Source organism: Pinus tabuliformis, chromosome J, assembly GCF_031772625.1.
Source record: "Pinus tabuliformis cultivar Carrire ecotype Pingquan chromosome J, CPIR1, whole genome shotgun sequence".
Taxonomy (NCBI): domain Eukaryota; kingdom Viridiplantae; phylum Streptophyta; class Pinopsida; order Pinales; family Pinaceae; genus Pinus; species Pinus tabuliformis.
The window spans coordinates 1,590,164,464-1,590,175,854 of record NC_142295.1 but is presented as its reverse complement, the minus strand read 5'-3'; the positions used below and the strand labels follow the sequence as shown (position 1 = coordinate 1,590,175,854).

The 11,391-nt window shown below is 39.2% G+C and overlaps 1 pseudogene; it reads right to left on the bottom strand.

The window, feature by feature from the left end:
* Positions 1-7,559: 7,559 nt before the first annotated feature.
* On the bottom strand, positions 7,560-8,105 carry LOC149233557 (uncharacterized; annotated as a pseudogene).
* Positions 8,106-11,391: the final 3,286 nt, after the last annotated feature.

The window sequence follows — 11,391 nt, the reverse complement described above, 5'->3', positions numbered from 1 at the left end:
TCTGAACATAGACTACCATGTTGCATGCTTCTGCCCATAGGAATTTTGGCATATCCTGATCATACATCATCGCCCTGGCTGCTTCTACGATAGTCGTGTTCTTCCTTTCTGTTGCTCCATTCTACTATGGATTTTAAGGAGTTTTCCACTCTCTTTGGATGCCCTCTTTAGTGTAAAAAACAGTGAATTCCTTATTGACATACTCTCCACCATTATATGAGAGAAAAACTTTTATTTTCTTCCCAGTCAGATTCTCCACCAGAGCCTTGAACTCTATGAATCGACTAAAAACCTCATCCTTGGTTTTCAGAAAATAAATCCAAGTTTTCCTTGAGTGGTCGTCAATGAAGGTGATGAAGTACTCGACACCACTAAGAGCTTTAGTGGACATAGGTCCACAGATATCTGAGTATCAATCAGATTACACTCTTGGCCCTGTTTTTACTTCTAGGAATGCTACTTTGGCATACTTTCTGAGAGCACATCCTCTGCATACATCATCTCATTCTGTACTAAGATTTGGAACTCCTATTACAGTGTTCTTGAGAATTCTCAGAGCTCCATGGTGAAAATGTCCCATTATTCTGTGCCATAGTTCGTTCAAATACTTTTCTCCATGACTGCCTATTAGTGCCATTGGTGATTCCAGTTGTACAACCTATTACTTCTTATCTCGATCTGCACTTTCTTTTCCAGCTCAGGTGTTTGACGTATACTTTCTCCTTGATGAAGAAAACATCATAGCCTTTTCCTTGAAGTTGTGACACAGAAAGTAATTTCATCCCCAATCCTAGTACATGCAGCACATTGGTGGCATGAAACCGCTCTCTTGTTTCTATTTGAAAAACTATGGTACCCTTCCCTACTGGAGTACACTTTGCCTTATTCCCCATGGTGATCTAAAAATTCATCCTCTCCTCCTGATAATCTAAGAAACATTCCCAGATTCCTGTCACATGCCAAGAGGCTCCACTGTCTATATACCATACCTCTAATGATGAAAAACCGGTCACACAAGCCACTTCTTCTTCTAGCCTAGAAGCCAACATAGAGAAACCGAAATTACCTTCTCTTGTGCAATATTCTGAAAATATGTGCAAGTATCCTGACGTAGATGCCTTTGCATCATGGTCTCGACCCATAGGTAGATTTCATTTGGTTCTTACCAAACTTCTAGACCCAAATATTAGTGCATGAGTCCTAAATCCTTCATATCAAATTCAATTGCCAACAATTTCTTACATTCTTGAATTCTTCCTTTGCTTCCAATGATTAGAAGATCATCTACATATAGGAATATGATGACAGGTTCATCATTTTCTATTTTGATGTAAAGGTTTGGATATGTCGTGCTTCTCCTAAAACCCATATTTGCAAGTATGCATCCATTTTGGCATACCATGCCCTAGGAGATTTCTTGAGGCCACAGAGTGCCTTATTTAATCTGCAAACATGAATCCTTCTATACTTTACTTCATATCCCAATGGTTGTTCAATGTAGACTTCTTCACCTTTGGTTTCATTTAGAAATGTTGTTTTGACATCCATCTTGATGTACCTTCCATCCCATGGATGCTACCAGAGATATCAAAGATCGGATCGTGGTGTACCTTGTTGTGGGAGCAAAGGTTTCATCATAATCAATGCCTTCTTCATGAGAGAAGCCTCGAGCCAAGACTCTCACCTTGAATTTGTCAATGCTTCCATCTACAACATGCTTGATTTTATATAACCATTTAGAGGTTACCACTGATTTTTCATTTGGTCTTGGGACAATTTCCCAAACTCCATTATTCATGATACATTGGTACTCCTCATTCATTTCATCTTTCCATTCTTGATGTTTGGTTGCTTCTTCAAAGGTATAAGGTTCTTCTTCAATGAGCTTTGATATGTATGTTGCATATCCTAAGTACCTTTTTGCTTCCTTGCTTTCCCTAAAAGTTCGATTTTTCGTGTGACCTTCTACCTCTTGAAGAGTGGTTGTTAAGTAGTTAGGTCTTTTCCTTCCTTTAGGGAGAGTGATTGGTTCAATGGGACCTTCTTCTTCTTGATGAGAAACTTCTCCTTCATTAGTAGCTTCTTCCTCAAAAATAAGAAGGTCCTCCTCATCAAAATTAGATGGGAGATCATTGGATTTCTTGAAGGAAATTATTTCATCAAAGATTAAATATTTTCTTACTTCTATTTGATGTCCTTCCTTTATGTATATTATGTAGGATTTCGAAGAGTTTCTATATCCAACAAAGATTCCTTTCTGACTTGCAGGATCTAGCTACTTCCTTTTGTCCTTGGGAATGTGAATGTATATTGGACATCCAAATAGTCAAATATGATCAATATTAGGTTTCTTCCCAGTGAAGACTTCTTCTGGAGTTGCATTTCCAAGTGACTTGTGAGGACTTCTATTTTGAATATATACTACAATTTTTGTTGCTTCTCCCCACAAGAATTTAGGTAGATCTTGATCATGGAGCATAGCCTTGACACTTTCTTCTATAGCTCTATTCTTTCATTCAACTACTCCATTTTGTTCAGGATTGTAAGGAACAATAAGCTCCCTCTTAATCCTAGCCTCCTTACAGAAAGAAATGAGTTCTTTGGAAGTATATTCACCTCCATTATCTGATCTTAGGATCTTTATCTTTCTTTCTGTAAGATTCTCTACCTCTGTCTTGAATTCTTGAAATTTTGTGAATACTTCATCCTTGGATTTAAGTAGATAAACCCAAGTTTTTCTTGAATGATCATCGATGAATGTAACATAGTATAGATGATCTCCAAGAGATTTGGACATGGGTCCACATACATTAGAATGAATGAGATCTAAAATCTCTTGAGCTCTAGATGTACTATTTGCAAATGGTTTCTTTGCAATCTTTCCTAGGGCACAACCTTTGCAGATTCCTTCATGTTCTTCTTTAAGATTTGGAATCCCATTTACAATGGAATTTAGAGTTGGTAGAATTTTGTAATGGAGATGGCCCAATCTTCTATGGCTTAATTCACATGCGCTTATCTCGATGTGGACAAGTGCTTGATTTTGAGGAGATGAGAGTTTGTATAGTCTACCTTCTCTAAATCCAATGACCCTAGCCTTTTCAATGCTTGATTCTTTAGCCCAAACCACTACTTTACCATCTATACAAGAAACTATATCTCCTTTTTCTTCTAGAGATGAAATTGAAATTAGATTTTTGTACAAACCTGGAACATATATATATTGTCAATATGAATGTTTCCTCCACCTTCCAACGCAATTGATGTTGGTCCAATTCCTTTGACATGATAGCTCTTATTACCACCAAGTTCCACTGAGTATGAGGATTTTCCTTTAGACAAGGTCTTGATTTTCTTGTGATACCCGGTCATATGCCTTGAAGCTCCGTTGTCTATTACCCATATGTTTTCATCTTCGAATGTTCCATAGAGAGCTGAGAATATTCCTTCATTTCTTGAAGCTTTGAGATCTTAGGAAGAGAAGAATTTAATCCACACTATTTTGAAGTATTGCTTGATTAGGCCAACTAAAGATAAACACTTATTCATAATATTTTCCATGATATAGTTGATCTCCTTCATGCCCTCCATGAACCATATCTTTGATACCATGTTAAAGGATCTAGGGCAATTCATGGGTTAGTGATTCTTCTCAAACTTATTGATAACAGTTTGTGTTGTGTTCTTCAATTAACTTTGTTATGTTAGTGTTTTCTCCAATCATCAAACAATTATCAAAGTAGAAGATCAACAATAGAACAAGTACACAAGGTGTTGGCTCCAAGCCAGGGAAAAAACTATCCTTTTGAGAGTAAAACCGTTGAATCTCTTCTTATAGATATTTAGATGATGAATACCAAGACCCTTGACAAAATAGACACAAGGTTACCTCCAAGATTTTTGTCACTGTCCTATACTTTGTTTGATCTACAATTCACTGTCTTGATATCACTGCACTCCTTCTCCTCATGTCTTCACTTGTCGAGTCATTGTCTCCGACACCTTCTTAGCTCAGCTGCCACATTTATTTTATTATGTAATTCCATATAACAGTAATAAGATAGGCCACCACCGAGGACACAGTCACTGTGTATATATATTTGCACAGTCCTTCAATGAGTTTCGATATATGTCACAGTTGATGGCTTTACGAACTTCCGAGACACTTACGAGATCTATCATAGTGGATAGCTTACAGACTTCTGAGATATATCACCATAGATGGCTTACATACTTCCAGGATATATCATCGAGGATGGATTATGGACTTCCGAAAACTTGACACACTATTTATGTATCCCGAAAATAGACTTCTGAGAACTTGACACTTCCGAGATATTACCTTACTCATTGTGTCTTCATTTCCTTCTTCGTTGACTGTAATATGAATTGATCTAATAACTTATTCCATTTGACTCCACGTTACTCCTTATATGGGTCAACGATGGTGCATTGAGTCGACATGAGTGTCTTGAATCTAGGTCGACATATCATCAAGGAAATCACTACATTTGTGTAGAGTGGATTTTGCACAAGGATAGTGACACTTGTCTTGGAGCGTAAAATTTTGACCTTATGACTTTCATAATACTTATGATGAAACATAAAATCCTAAAGAAATCAAGAAGAAGTCTTTGACCTATGGTAAACACATATTTCTCATGAAACCCATGATGCAAGGAATAATAATTTTGCTTCATAATATTATAATTAAAAGTCATAATGAAAATCGAGCCTAGTTACATTTTCTTCTACACCAACTCCTTCCATGCAAGGGATCACAATCATTCATTTCCAATTGTGCCCTCATTGGCCAGTCCATTTTCCTTCCTTCTTACGGCCTAGAAGTGGAGCCCAATGAGGGCCTTGATGTGTTGTTAGATGCGGTGATCAGTTTTGGTTAGTCTTCAGTTTTTTTTTACCTTGTTGATTGTTGAACGTTGTTGGATTTTATGGGAAGCCATGGCTTCCAACATCGAGTCTCCTTCGACAATCAAGGGGCCAAATCTCTATTCTTTTGCGATAGCCAAAACATGTTCCATCACTTGGAGCTTCGCGGTGTTGTTGGTGGTTGTCCTTAATTTCCCCAAGTAAACCCATTGGATCTCTTCTTTAGCATCTCTAAAGATACCACTGAAGCCCGTTGTTGCCGGGTTACTTTTGGTCGTGCCATCGTAGTTCAATTTTAATATATTATTCTCCTAGGAGGACCAGTGGTTGGGAGCTATTGGGGAAGCTATCGAGTGCTTGGGAGTGTTCAGATAGATATTCTTCAAATCCAGGAGAGTGAGAACATGTTGATCCGCAAGATGGGGGGGGGGGCTAGATGCAAGGTATCTTAGAAATGGAAATTGTTTCACATATGGTCTATTTAATGACGGTAAAAAGGTTTTCTCTCTGCCTTTTACATTTTTGAAAGTTCTTTCATTGTGTTTCTTCCAGATGGTCCCTAGCATTAGATTCTAGACCAGTTTGACTACTGGGTGGGGTGATATACTTAAGTGCCAATTGTCGAGAGTGGTCTGGATGGAGGCTTTGTCTCTGTCTATAGTCTTGAAAATTCCAGCCACCCATTCCCAAAATTGGATGGTGTATTCACAAGTGTTTAAAATATGGTTGGCGGTTTCCTCCCGTGATTCATAGAGAGGACATCTAGAGGGACCTATGAAGCCTTTGTGCCAAAGATTGTCCTCGGTGAGAATTTTACTATGCATGACTAGCCAAAGGAAGAGCGTGATTTTGGGCTAGAGCTGTCTCCCCCATAGAATTTTATATATTTGTTGTTGTTGCAACTAATCTTGGTTTGCTATGCATCCATAAGATTCCTTGAGATTGAAGAACCCAACCAAGTTCTTTCCCATTGCAACTTGTCTTCCCCTTGGTCAACCTTAATTTGCCATTCCTAGAGGAGTTGATTGAAAGAATGTCAATCTAGATGTTCTGATAGGGGAGACCACTCCTGTATGTCCAAACATTCTCTCCATCAAGCTCCTAGAGTAATGGGCTTCCAATAATGGGCTACTTGAAGTTTCCCCTTTGCTTGCATGGTTCTTTGAAGGATTGCATGTTGTTTAGTGCCCATGATTAGAAGTTGTTGCCAAGAATCTTCCCAAAAGAGGGCATTTTTCCCATTGCCAGTTTCCCAAAAGTTGTGTTCCTAAATAATATTTTTTTTTTTCCATGCTTGGTTCCATATCGCCGAACCCTAGGTTTTACCTTAAAGTCTAATGAGGTCTTGTTGGAGTGATTAGGAGCATATTTCGCTCGCTAGAGCTGGCCCCAAGGTGTGTCTGGGTTGTCCAACCATCTCCACCAGGTTTTGGCCCCTAGGGTGTTTACAAGAAGGTTTGGATCCTTGAGGCTAATCCCTTCAGCGTTCTTAGGCTTGCAGAGCTGATCCCACCCCACTAAGGCCCATTTCTTTTTCATGTTTGTGCCCCTCCAAAGGAAACTTCTCTGGATACTGCGAATGGCATTTGTGACTGATTTTGGAGTGGTTAGAGCTAGAAAAAAGATAAAGAGGCATGGCTTGAAGGACGGATTTGACAAGGATGAGACTTCCATCCAAGTTTAGGGCTTGGAAGGTTCAACTGGAAAGTTACTTGCCCAATTTCATTTCCTATATGATTTTTCAGTGAGGGGAACCCCCAGGTATTTGGAAGGAAGAAAGCAGATTTGAAAACCTAGAATTCTGGAGATGTTTCTTTGAATGGCCAGGGGAGTGTTGAAGAATAAAATTTTAGATTTTTAAAGGTTAATTGAGGTTGCAGACTGTTGGAGACCTAATCCTCTATGGGTTGGTGTGGAATGAGAACAACCACCAGATTCCAAGAGACGTTGGAAGATGAATCCAACAGTCATGTACAATGTATTATAAATGAACATATTGTGAATAGTAAAGGAAATCCAATGTTTATCATTCATATTCTGCCTTCACCATCTATGTGTCTAACATGGTATCAAAGCAGGTGATATCCTACCCTGCTCATATTTGAGCCACTTGTTTTGTGGCCTCTCTACGCATGTCAGTTCTGCCATTAGTTCCACATTTAATGAATGTTTTCTCAACTAAATTCTAGCTATGATATCTTCCCTGTAACTGTAATTTTCTCTTATCCTACAAACCAATGGAAGTTATTTGGAAGAGCGTTCCTAAGTGAGTGGGAATAGTCTCGAACTGCATTTTGTGATTGCTGGTTACAGATTTCTCTAGATGCATTGAGAATGTATGTCTCTATTGGAATTCTCGATGTGCAGCAGAATTGGTAATACCATTGCTCCCATACCATCGTTGGCTTCGGTCCACTACCTCCTTGAAGAGATTCTCCTAGTATTTGAAGTACTGAGAAATGCGTTGCAACATGAAACAGTTCCCAGACTGACAGAGATAACAGAGCTCAACATTGGTGTTTGCCTATCAAAGTAAGTAGAAATATTCTTAACGAAGATGCAAGAGCGATGAATCTTCCCACTACTTTTGTAGCTTCAATATGCTAGAATAATTTTCCCTCATAGTCATGTTCAGTTGAAGGGACGGAGGAGTGTTAGAGCGTATGAAATTAGAAGACAACTATAACTTTATTGGTAACGACTATCCTGTCCAAATTCTCATTGATGATCATACCTTTGTAATACAATTTAAATTATCTATCATCCTTACTAATCCGCTCGACATCGAAGGGTTTCTCATAGTTTTCCCTAGTGGCTTCCCACTCATCCTCTGACATTGCTTGAATGTTGCGGGAAAATTTAGCATCATGGATTTTTCTGTAAATGTCTTCAGACAAACGCCGCATTTCTTCCTCTGCCTACTTGTGGTCGGTGACCTCCTATTGGAATTTCTCGAACTCGAGGGCCTACATTCTCAATAACAGTGTCATCTCCCCTTCTTCGTCGCCACCCATCTCAGAGCAGCCTAAATTGCCACCAGAATTGGAGGCGCTCTTAGTGGTTTCATGGTGCTAGTATTGGGTTGTTCCCATGGAGGCTGTGAGGGCCTCCTGCAACTGTAGTTCGTAGGCATAACCGAGGTCACTATTGGTTGTTTGGGCTGCTGACAATTCTCTGTATTGGAGGGACACTGTATCCATGTCCAAATTTACCATCCTTGGCCAAGAAAAAACGATTGTGAGGAGATTAAATAAATTTGAAATTGATTATGGCCAGGTGATTGAATAAATTATGAGTTCAAATCCAGAGGGAAACAAAGGGATTCTGAGTTCAAATCCAGATGAAGCTCCAACCTATTATGTGAAGGTTGATGTGTTAAGGAAGGCCGCAAGCTTGGCAACTGTAAGGTATTATTATATGTAACTTTATTGATATTCATTGCAGCAGTGGGTATGAATATTGAATAATATAATGAAAATCTGAGCATTAATAGTTGAATAGACCATTGTGAGTGAGCGACAGTGGCGACAAGAATATTTTTACCTCTTAGTATGAATAGTGCTCCACAACCATAATCTAGGTGTTACCTCTTATTCTCATTGTTACCGAATGTTGATAATTATCAAGACTTTTCTCAAAGGGTTACAGTTTCATTTGATGGTGTAAATAGACCTGCCAACACCCATTTCTGCCCTCGGTCTGTGCTTGAAGATTTGTGCTCAAAGAAGAGTGGATTAACTAGTACTCTTGAAACATAAGGTGGAGTTGCAATAGACCTTTTTTGAAGTTTTTAAATGGCTAAGATTGACAATTTATTAGAGTTATTGAGAATTCTAATTGTTTCAACTGCTGAAAGCACAGTTAAAGTCAACAAAGACACTCTCATAGATATTCAAACCTCTCTGCAAAATGCACAAGAACATATTGATTTTTTGAAGCTTGAATCTCAGCTACAGCAAGAGGAGTTATAGAAAAAAAGACATCCTTCTGAACTTGTTTTTGTTCAAAATAATTCCCTACTTGACTTTGAAACAGGATCCTATCAACAACCAGCAAACCATTAAGTCAGTAAAGTTGAAGTTCATTCAAATTCAGTGCCTAGTGAAGGAACAAAGTTGCATGCAGATACATAAATTCAACATACACTTCTTAAGACCATCATCAGACCTTGGGAAGAGCTTGTCCATAACAAGCAAAAAACCAGTCTTGGATATGACAAGGAAGTTTCCTTTCATATTCCGAACTATTCCAAGCCAATCTGATTTCAAAGTGTTGGATTTCTTCATGATGGTTCACCTTCACCTATTCTAGATTGATCTGAAAATGCGATCTTAAATCAATATTAAGGTATTACAGACTCATGTGTAGGAATGCCTATAATATATATAATGAACAATTATAAAACATAATGAATACACACATCAACATAGAAAATAATCAAGGAGTTCACCAAACTTCCTAGCTACGTCTCCTGGTCCAGCTTTCAGTGTCGACCTATATATTATGTCTTCAATAATAGAGTTTACAGGTGTGAGCTCAATCAGAGTCTCAACACAACTCTTCAAGAGCAGAGTTTACAAGAGTGGGCTCAATCAAAGCCATAACACAACAACAGTGATATTACACAGGGATTTACTCGAAAACCTCGAGTCTAAAGAATACACAGACTCTCCCTCTTAGTGCCTCTGATCAATTGTTCATAGCTGTGTTTCTCTGACTCTCTGTCTCCCCTCTGTCTTTGAGCAACTGCTTGCCTCTGTTCTGTTATGGGATGGCTTTTAAAGCCTCTTGGCCCTGTCTGTTTGCCTTCCCTCTTCGGGCTTTCTGTCTTCCTCTCCTATCCGTTCATCTCCCTTCGAGCGTTAAACACTCATTGTACTAATGCTTAAGGCACCAGGAAGTCGTTTACAAAAGGGAAGGTTCTTTGGACACGGGTAAAAATCCTTGAAAATACATTTTTCGTTCTAAAATGGAAATACACTAAAAACCAATGAAAAACCCGACCGAAATGCCAAAGCCGGACTTCAAACGATATAAAGTCTGCCTCATAATCCTTTCGGGTCCATGCTTGATCGCTATCACAAGTCCACCGTTGATCCACGATCTCCCAATCCAACGAATGACAGCCATTTCTGGTGGCCTACTTGCGCAAAGATCACGAGCCCGAAAAAGTGGTTTTCTCTCTCCTTGCTGCGTGCTATGTGTTGGTCAATGTATGGGATCGGGCGGAGCCCGTCCAGTACTACTTACCGCTTGAAGCCCACCTAAAATACCATTTACCATGGACCCTAAATAACATAAAGTTGCATTCATAAATCCTTTTGGGTCTATGTTTTATCACTTTAGCACCATATGCCATGTCTCCTTTGTATTTCGGTTTTATAACAGAAATACACCAATACATAGAAAAAGCCCGACAAAACACTTTTATATCAGAACTCAAATTTTATAGAGCCACATTTATAAACCCTTTCGGGTCCACCTTTATCGCATGTCACAAGGCCCGCGGTCCTCTTGGCATCACCCCTTTGTTATATTGTGATGCGATAAGTCACAATCACATATCGCTTGTGTCTCTGGCCTATGGTAAGTCCTTCCTTTTTGAATCTGTGATGCGATATACGTGGTCTCCACCGTTGATCTATGCGTCGATCTGACGGTCCACATTATATCACTAGATCACAGACGCAACTCACTTAGGGTTAGCGCTGATATGCCCCACTGACCTTTGCCGATGCAATATCACCAAGTTGATCTGGACCGTTGATCGTCCCGATATGATGGCTCCTATGCAGCGCCATTTGAACCTCTGCTTAGCCCTGTTTCTGCCAATTCTTAGCGTTTTTCCATGCGATAGTGTTTTCTAATATTTGAAGACTTAGAGGTTTAGAGGGTTTAAGATCCATTTTGGATCACAGATCCTACTCCTCCACATTCACAACCAAAAGTTGTTAAATTCCAACACTATGACCGAGTTGGCCATACGAAAGATCATTGTTTTGATCTCCACCCATGTAAGCACTATCATAAAACCAATCATTCTTCAAACAGATGCTTCAAAAACAAGCCTCCTGCAAGAACAAAGATTCATCTTGGATGGATCGCTTCATGTCAATGGGCTTCAACAGCCAAGAAGATATTTTAGTCATATGTTAGAACTTGTTCTAGAGTATTGAATAGTCTTGCAGTTGAGTTTTCTCCATATTCTCACCTTGTATCTGACAGGGGGGGAAGTGATGGTCATATACAAGCTTCAAATCCACATCAAGTAATCCTGAGCCACAACCTTCCATACCAGATTTATAGTTGTAGCTAGAGACAAAGTTGTCACTAAGCATGCCTTCAGTTGGTGGTCAACCTTAAACCATCTATGCAGGGTTGAGACATCTCTTCAAAGAATTGGGGACACTTATTCTAGTAGAAGACTTCATCTTCTTGCCAGTTTTGGAATAGTTCCATGATTTTCATTAAGCATTCTAGAGTTGGTGTTCATCCTTCAAC